At 32.0% G+C, this 8,619-nt stretch overlaps 1 long non-coding RNA gene across 3 annotated transcripts; it reads left to right on the top strand.

Moving 5' to 3' along the window:
* Positions 1-1,965: 1,965 nt before the first annotated feature.
* Positions 1,966-8,619, top strand: LOC101497526 (uncharacterized). 3 transcript variants are annotated; one of them, XR_001143726.3, is made up of 4 exons: positions 1,966-2,109; positions 2,277-2,423; positions 3,177-3,337; positions 7,877-8,619. It is a non-coding gene; the product is annotated as an uncharacterized lncRNA (long non-coding RNA). The 3 variants fall into 3 exon arrangements; XR_003472296.2 differs by lacking the exon at positions 7,877-8,619 and adding an exon at positions 3,462-3,682; XR_189708.4 differs by lacking the exon at positions 7,877-8,619 and having other exon boundaries at positions 1,967-2,109; positions 3,177-3,505.

The following is an 8,619-nucleotide window of genomic DNA, read 5'->3' as shown; positions in this document are numbered from 1 at the left end:
CATCCGTTGCGGCAATTGCGGTTGCGAATAGCGTGCTCAAACGCGCCGACGTGTTGCGCCTAACTCAGGTCCATGACCCACTACTGTGTTTTTAAGGGTTTGCTGATTTTTTTTTTTTTTAATTTCATTAAGGATATTTGAGTCTTTTTGCACTCAAAACCTATTATTTTATTATTTGTTGGCCTTTTTCCTCCTTCACATTATTATTTTAAATCCCAAACTACTGTGACCGTTCCTCTTTTCCACTGTTTCTCTTTTTCTGTTTCTGTTTTTCTTTTCCACTGTTTTTCTTCTTCTTCCACTTCTGTTTATGGTTTTTTTTTGCCACTATATTTTTTTCTTCTTGTTCTTCCCCTTATGTGTTTTTTTTTACCACTGTTTTTCTTCTTTTCCTTCTTCTTTCACAGTTCCACTTTTGTTTCTGTTTTTATTTTTTATTTTCCCCTCCTCTGTTTTGTTACTACTTACTAACAAGAATGACATCTTCATCTAAAACATCAACGCCTAACAACAAAGGCTTGTTTAAACCTTTGCAGTGGAATTCTTTGGTGGATATTAATGACAAGAATGTTGTTATTTTTTAGTATGTTTGTCTACTGTTTGTATTTTATGTTTAGTTTATATACTGCTTTTGGTCTTCATAATAGCGCTCATCCCGCTATCTCATTTTTGGGGTTGGACGCTCTGTGCCGCTATCCGTGACTCACAACATAGCTTAATACCAAAAATTTTAAGCGGTTTGCTATTTTGTTAAATCAGAATCACCATTCAAATTAATTTACTTAACCCAAACTATTTTTTGGACCAATTCGAGTTGAGTTGATCGAGTTGGTTGAGTTGGACCAATCCATTTACAATTCTAATCTTAACAGCATGGAAGGAAAAGAGAAATAAATATAGACATATTTACTTCACAGGAGGGAAGATAAAATATTTTTAATATCTTGTTTTTAATTCTAGAAAAAATACTGACTTTTAAACGTTTAAAAAATTGTTTTCTTTCTCTCTCCAAATCCCTCAAATTAGAGGAAGATAAAAAAAATTAGGAGAGATTACGATCTTTTCAACTCTCAGTTTTTGAATTTAATATCAAATACATTTTAAAAATATCCTCTCAGTTTCAAATCCTTCTAACCAAACACAGGTAGGGATGGCAATGGGTAGGGTTTGGGTAGGGTACTATAGTACCCGTCCCCATACCCGCGATTTTAAAAAATACCCATACCCGTGCTCGTACCCTCTTGGGTATCAACTTTAATACCCGTACCCTTACCCTCTGGGTACTTAAGTGCCCGTACCCATACCCGTTACCCACACTTTAACTAAAAAAAATCGATAAATAAATGATATTATTGTGATTAAATTTAAAAATTATTTAAATATCTTAAATCCAATCATAAAATATTATAAATCAAAATATTTTCTGACTCAACATTTCAAATGAACACTTGTTACAATACATATTTAAATATCTATAATAATATTTTGTGAAGTTGCAAGTCATATGATAATATTATCTGAGATAATTGATAAAAAGTTGCAAGTATAATTATAAAGTCACGATTAATAAGATATAACTATTAGTTATAAAATCACAATTATTTACCTATTTATCATAATCAGATTCTTAAAAAATTTGCAAACGTTTATGTTTCAATTATAAATATTGTAATGGTCCAATGATATTAATAGATGTTAAAATATAAAAGAAAACAATTAATTAAACTAAACACTAATATAATAAATAAATAACTAAATAAATAAATAATATATTTATATAAGTGCGGGTGCGGGGCGGGGTGGGTACTACAGTACCCGTACCCGCACCCATACCCGCTTAATTTTGCGGGTAATTACCCGTCCCCATGCCCATATCCATGATGCGGGTTTTTACCCTACCCATTGTGGGTTTTTTTTGCGGGTACCCACTGGGTATGGGTCTAATTGCCATCCCTAAACACAGGTGAATATTAAAAACCCTATTACAAAACAAAGCAATTCATTGAAATAAAAAAAATAAAAAACACGCAGGTGCTGCCTCTTTTCACTTGTATCAAATTGTAGTCGCGCTTACCTCAATGCAGGCGGAGTTGGTCTTCGACATCCCAGGTTCGGATTTGCCTTCCCCTTCCTTTTGCTCGCGAGAATGTCATTTGCGGCCGCGATACCCGCCACCGCCGCGAAAGTATCGCGATTTCTCCTCAAGATTATTTTATTACGGGTAATAAATTTCTTTTAACTTTATATTTCATGATTATGGTTGATCTCCTTTTCAGGATCGGTGTCTATAAGAAACGAGTATGCCTCATAGAACTCGACCCATGACTGCGCTCTTGTTGTTTACATCGATAAATGCTGTTTTGTGTGCAACCATTACTCCAGTCTATGATTTTGTTTGCTTTCTTCCTTACTGGGAAAGAAGGGTGAGAATTTTCTTTTCTCAATTATTATTATTATTTAGTTTTCTCCATTTATCTATTATTTCAGTTACTGATGATGTTATTTCCCAATGAACATGTACCATATCTCAATTTCATTAGTTGTTGAAATTGGTTATCTACTATGACAACTCTATTGAAATTGAAATCAAATAAAACATAAAAATGGGATAATCTCGTAAAACTAACTATTGGTGTTAGCAATTAGCCTTTAATTTTGTTAAAGGGAGGAGTTGAACTCATGATCTCCTTGTCACCCAAACTCTCTCAAATCACCAAATCATTTTGATTCACTAGTGTTATGGAATTAAAGATTAAATGTCGTTGAATTGAAAATATCTGTATTTCTGTACTTTATAGCAACATTCCTTGTTAATGTGGTGGCTTTTGGTCCTGAAATAGAGCTTTTTGGTGGCTTTTGTGATATTTTGGATTGTCATTTTTACGTACTAGAGCTTTAAATCAGCTTAGCTATTGTGATATATTGGATTGTCAAGAGCTTTAAATCAGCTTAGCTCTTTCCTTCAATTGCCATCTGAGTTGGAAAAAACTGTAAGCTATAGCTGTCGCCAGTATATGCAAAACTCAATGAGGATCCTTCTCCAGAAAAATTCAGTATGGGGCCTTTTATGTAGGTTTTGCTTGGCGGTGACTAGTATTAAAATAGGGTGAAGATTATATACATCTGATTTGGTAATTAGGCTGTTTGACTGATTCTTCACCTAATCTAATTTACAGAGGGAAAGACGTCGTCAGGAACGTGAAACATCTAACCATCAAAGGATCTAGCCTTTTAATTGTCTTATTTTCCTCTCATAATGTTCTTGCAATATGGAATATGTATGAGTAGAAGTCTGAATTCTTGGACCAACTTGGTATCATTCATAGGCATTTTAAAGGTATTCTCATTCTAACTTTACTCAGGTCAAAACCAATATTCTATTGGAAAAGATTTGGATAGACTTCTTTTTATTTCTTTCCTCAAAATGATCATGTGTGCTTCATTTGCAAACAAATTTTCAGTCTCATGCATTTTTCATTATATCCAACTAGCTATTGGGACAGAATATGTTAGTGTAAATTATGGAAACGGGTACACGACACACGTTTACAACTGCCACATATTGGTTATGGAAATCTCTAAAGGCGCACATAATAAGAGATAAGTAGGATATTTGTATGTCTCAATCCAGTATTTGATGAGGCAACAATATATGATAATTAATCATAAAATTTATTTTGTATCTCTAGTTGAAATTTTTATTCTGAATTTGAGTTGGGTTCGAAACAATCAGGATATGATCAAAATAATTTATTGATTTACCCCTAAAAATGACATAATCATGTTAATCACGTTATAATGACATGAATTTATTGATTTAAAAATATGATCAAATTAATCATGTCATTATGATATGTGTATCAAAAAATTGATATAATAAAATGTTATTTTGCCTGTTACCCTATTCGCATCAGACACATGATATGATAAATGTATCTTGTCTATATCCTTATCATATCCTTATTTAGCTCTCTATCATATCCATCAAAACTGCTGGTGTGAGGATTTTCTTAAACCAAATCAATGGTGAGCTCTAAACCTCGACAATTTATGAATATATTTGTCTCATAGTTTGAGAGGTGAATTTATAGAGACCTTAGGTTAGAATTATAGAACATTCTTTTCAAATTGAAGAGGTCTTGTCCATTGCTACATTTAACCGTTGAAATTTTTAGTATAAGTTATAGAGATATCTCGTTATTTGTTAAATTCATAGTTCATTCTCTGTCACAACAATTTCTAGTATGACGATTTTCAAATGTTACAGTGACATTTTGTAAGTCCATATCGATGCTATTGTGATTAGTTTTAATATTTTATCTTAGAAAATTAACCTGAGTATAAACGAAAGGATTTAATCTATTACCGATTGGCCTCCATTTTTTTTTATCAAAACCTATTAGCTGTCAAAAGTAACAATAAAACTGGTGTAGGTTGTTTGAGGAGTAAGTTCAATCAATCTTTATAAAGTCGTCAAAGGTAACAATAAAACTCTTGTGTTGTTTGAATGAGCAAACACAAATTTCTGTATTAATAAACAGAATGAGTGGATTAGAGAAGTTAGAAGATAACTACAATTTAAAAAAAATTTATTTAATGCCAACATTTTTAATACACGCAATTACTTTTACACTAACCCTCCTTACACATAAATCCATCTTCTTCATTTTAAATAAAAACTAGAAGGTTCCTAGTTCCACACATGTTCTTTTTTTATGCCAAAAATATCACCAATAATAGTGGAGACCAACGTCTATTGAGGTTATTAAAGCGATACAAATGTTCCAGTGTGGATGTGAAAAGATAAGTGATACGTTCGTGGCAAGATAGAGTGTAGATGATTCGTTCGTGATTTCCCATTGATTTAAAAGGGGAACTTCCATCCGTTGTGGGTTGCTAATGTGCCTCCAAGCAATGTCTATGTCTATTTCTTCCAAATGAACTTTGCTAAAGTGTGTTAAAAAAATAACTTAAGTTTGTGTTTGTTTCTAATCAGGAGTGAGAATAGGTCAGACCAGATCAGACTTTGAAAGGTCTGAGCCTGACTTACGATTAATTTTTTAGGTCTAAGTTTGGCCAACGACTTATCGTAGGTTTTTTTTTTTTTTGCCTGACGTGACTTTTATAAAAGTTTGGCTTAGTCTAAAAGTCTATTTAAAAACCTTATTAATATTAAAATATTTAAATTTTATATTTTACGTATCAATATATGTTAAACAAAAAATAATTTTTTTTTTATAAAATGATTTTTAAAAAGTCTGAAACAAACACCATTTAAATTCTAAAAATTGATTTTTGGTTTCAAAGAATAGATTTTTTCTTAAAACAAATGCACCCATTATTACCTCTCAAACAAATATGGAACGACTACTAAGTGATTGCCTAACTAAACAGACTATTGAATATTGAATCATTACCGAATATAAAACGACTATCGAATATGGAACAACTATTAAGTGATTGTTTAATTGATAGACTTTAAATTAAAAAATAATATTATTAATAAATAATAATAAAAAAAATAACATTAATAAATAATAAAATATATCTAGGTCGGCCTGTTAGGCATAATATGTTTTTTTATAAGACTGAGTCTGCCTTATTTAAATAAATAGACTTTAAAAATAGCATGAGTCTAATCTTTTTATTAAATAGGCCAGACCAGACTATAAGTATGTCAGACCATAAACCCCTAACGGAAGACCTAGCATATTCTCATCCCTATTTTTAATTTCATTGCGCCGCTTATTCTATTTTGTTGGAAATGATGATGATATTAATGGAAGATTGTTGAAAATAATAATGACATTAATGAGAGTTAGTGTTGTGTGAATTGAAAAAAAATAACGAAGTTCCACATAAGAGGGATATCACACACTAGTAGTTTTTATAAGGTAGAGGTATGAAACTTGGGGTGTGCCCCAATAGGTACTCAATTTTGTAAAGGAGGAAGAACACATGCAAAATTGACTACAACACGCGCGTGACGCCGTCGTCGTTCGGCTGGGCTTGGGCTTTGGCTAAGTGGTGCGTTTTTATCTCTTATTGAAATATTAATTACGTAATTGCCCTCCGCCGAGTCTACATTCAACATTTGATCCAGTAAGTTTCTTGCACCCGATTTCGCGCTTTAGTTTTGTTGGTTAAAACTCTAATCTTTGGTCTCTCCCGTATGTTATTGCTCGGTCAAAAATCTATATCAAAATCCTAAGTTTGGAGCGCACGTTTTGTGGTCAAACAGATTGAAGCGCACGTTTCTATTGTCAAAACCTAAATATCGGAGCACACGTTTAGTGTATCAAACCTAATGGATCACACTTTTCTCTCTAATGCAGTTACGGATTTCCTCTATAAATAGAGGGTTCTCCTCATTTGGAAAACTACACCAAAAAGCTGTTAGAACTGAAATATAAAACTGGAGAAAAATGAATAGAGTAACAGTTACAAATATGCTAACTGAATTGCCATTCAATTCAATTCCAACCAATTAACTCTCTAACTGCCTACCTATTGAAGACTAAGCTTCTGTTATTTATACTCAATCCTAACTGATTAGTTAGGATTTATAGCTTGCACAACTCAACAATTAATATAGCAAACAACATAGAAATTAAGCTCAGTTCATTCTCTCATACACCTTCCTAATAGGAAGCCTTGCTTGACTAACAATCCTATCAAAAGCTCTATGAATCTGAGGCTTTTCTCTCTTCTTCCCTTTTCTTACTCACTTCTTCTTTTTCTTTCGAGTGGTCTTAGTGCCATATTATGAGTGATAGTCATTCGACTGCCATATTGAAGGTGTAATTCTAGAATGGTTTTTCTTCGGTGCAGTAGAACTCCGATACAGTGATCTGGACTGTTTTATCTTAGGGACTTTGTGGTTGATAGTCTACCCTACACAATTTGGGCAGTGCCTCGAAAACGTCTTAAAGAGAGTAACCTAGTCTACGACTCAATCTAATGATATTTTCGGTGGCATAAATTGTTTTTTCAAAGTTTTTTCGAAATTCAAAAATAACATATTGTAATGAGAATGAGAACAGTTGTTATATATTGTTTCGTTCGCCAAACTTTCAAAATCAAAAATAAATATTTCAATATTCTACGGACAACCTTACTTTGATGGAGGCTGATAGGTAGAAAATTTTATTATAACCAGTTATCAATTTTTTATGACAATTAAAACGTATAGAAAAGAAGCACATAGTTTGGAAATAAATTCATGATTTGATATATTGCTAAAATAGCATAAGTTGTTGATCATGTGGCAAATTTCAGTTTAGTTGTTAAAATTAAGTTTTTATTTAAGTAATTTTTTATTGACTCCTGTGATATTTATGTGTATAGTTAATATGTCTTTTATTTGTTGATTTTAAAATATAAATGAAAAATGTCTTAACTTATAAATCAATTTGATTGTACTACTCTCATGTTATTATTTGAATAAAAGTTATTTTCTATTAAAAAAAAAAGCAAAAGTAAAATAACCCGATTTGCAATATTTGAAGCAAATCTTACCTGTAAGTGAAATATAAATAACGTCAATGGTGAAATATAAATATAGCAAAACGTACCATTGACGATAGATTAATGCGATGTTTATTATTCCTCAACCTTGGTTTGTTAGATTTTGTTCATTATTATTACTTTTAAAGAATTTTACATCTTCATTTTAGTATATTTTTTTTTTGTATTTACTTATTTATCGTATCGTGTGTTTTTTGGATCTTTTGATCTTGAAGATGAAGCTTATGGACAAGTTGTATTTCTTTAGATCATAAAGGGACCTTACATTTTCATTTATATGGTCATCAATCAGGGCATTTTTAATTATATGATTAAATTGATATTCACTATATATATGGTCATCGATCAGGGCATTTTTAAATACGGGACAACCATCTGATGATATACATTCAAATTTCCCATTATGGTTTCAACAACAAGTGCATCTCGAAGAACAAACTCCTATCAACATCCACTTAAGGCACTTATCTATGGGCCCGAGTAGAAGTTTCAAAGAATGACACACCTATTACGTCAATGGATACAAATTTCACACTGAATCTTGGACTGAAGGAAAAGAAACAATTAATAGTGGAGTTTGTATGAAAAGTGTCTCTGATAGTGGTGTAGTAGAAGATTTCTATGGCATAATTGAGCATATTTACGAAATTGACTACACGTTCCTAGATTATGCGAAAAAAGTGGTGTTGTTTTACTGTAAGTGGTTTGATCCATCTAGCAGAGGAACTAAAATAAATTTGATATACAATACTGTAGACATTCGTATGAGCAAAAAATATCCACGGTTTGATCCATTTGCCCTGGCCCATAATGTAAGACAAGTCTATTATGTTCCTTATCCATCAACTGTCAGAAGCAAACAAGGTTGGTGTGCTGCAATCAAAACAAGACCAACGAGTGGAATCGAAGAAGTTGAAGCAGGTCAAAATGAAGAAGTTGCATTTCAAATGGATGAAATGTCAAATTTGGATCATGTGATTGGAGATGAGACTATTAGTCAACTTTGTCATGAGTCACACATTGGAGAAGAAGTTGATGAACAAGAAATAGATGAATTAGAGAATGATGAAGGCAATGACTTAATTCACTCAT

Source organism: Cicer arietinum, chromosome 4, assembly GCF_000331145.2.
Source record: "Cicer arietinum cultivar CDC Frontier isolate Library 1 chromosome 4, Cicar.CDCFrontier_v2.0, whole genome shotgun sequence".
Taxonomy (NCBI): Eukaryota; Viridiplantae; Streptophyta; class Magnoliopsida; order Fabales; family Fabaceae; genus Cicer; species Cicer arietinum.
The sequence above is the reverse complement of the archived record's forward strand: the minus strand, read 5'-3'. Positions and strand labels throughout refer to the sequence as shown.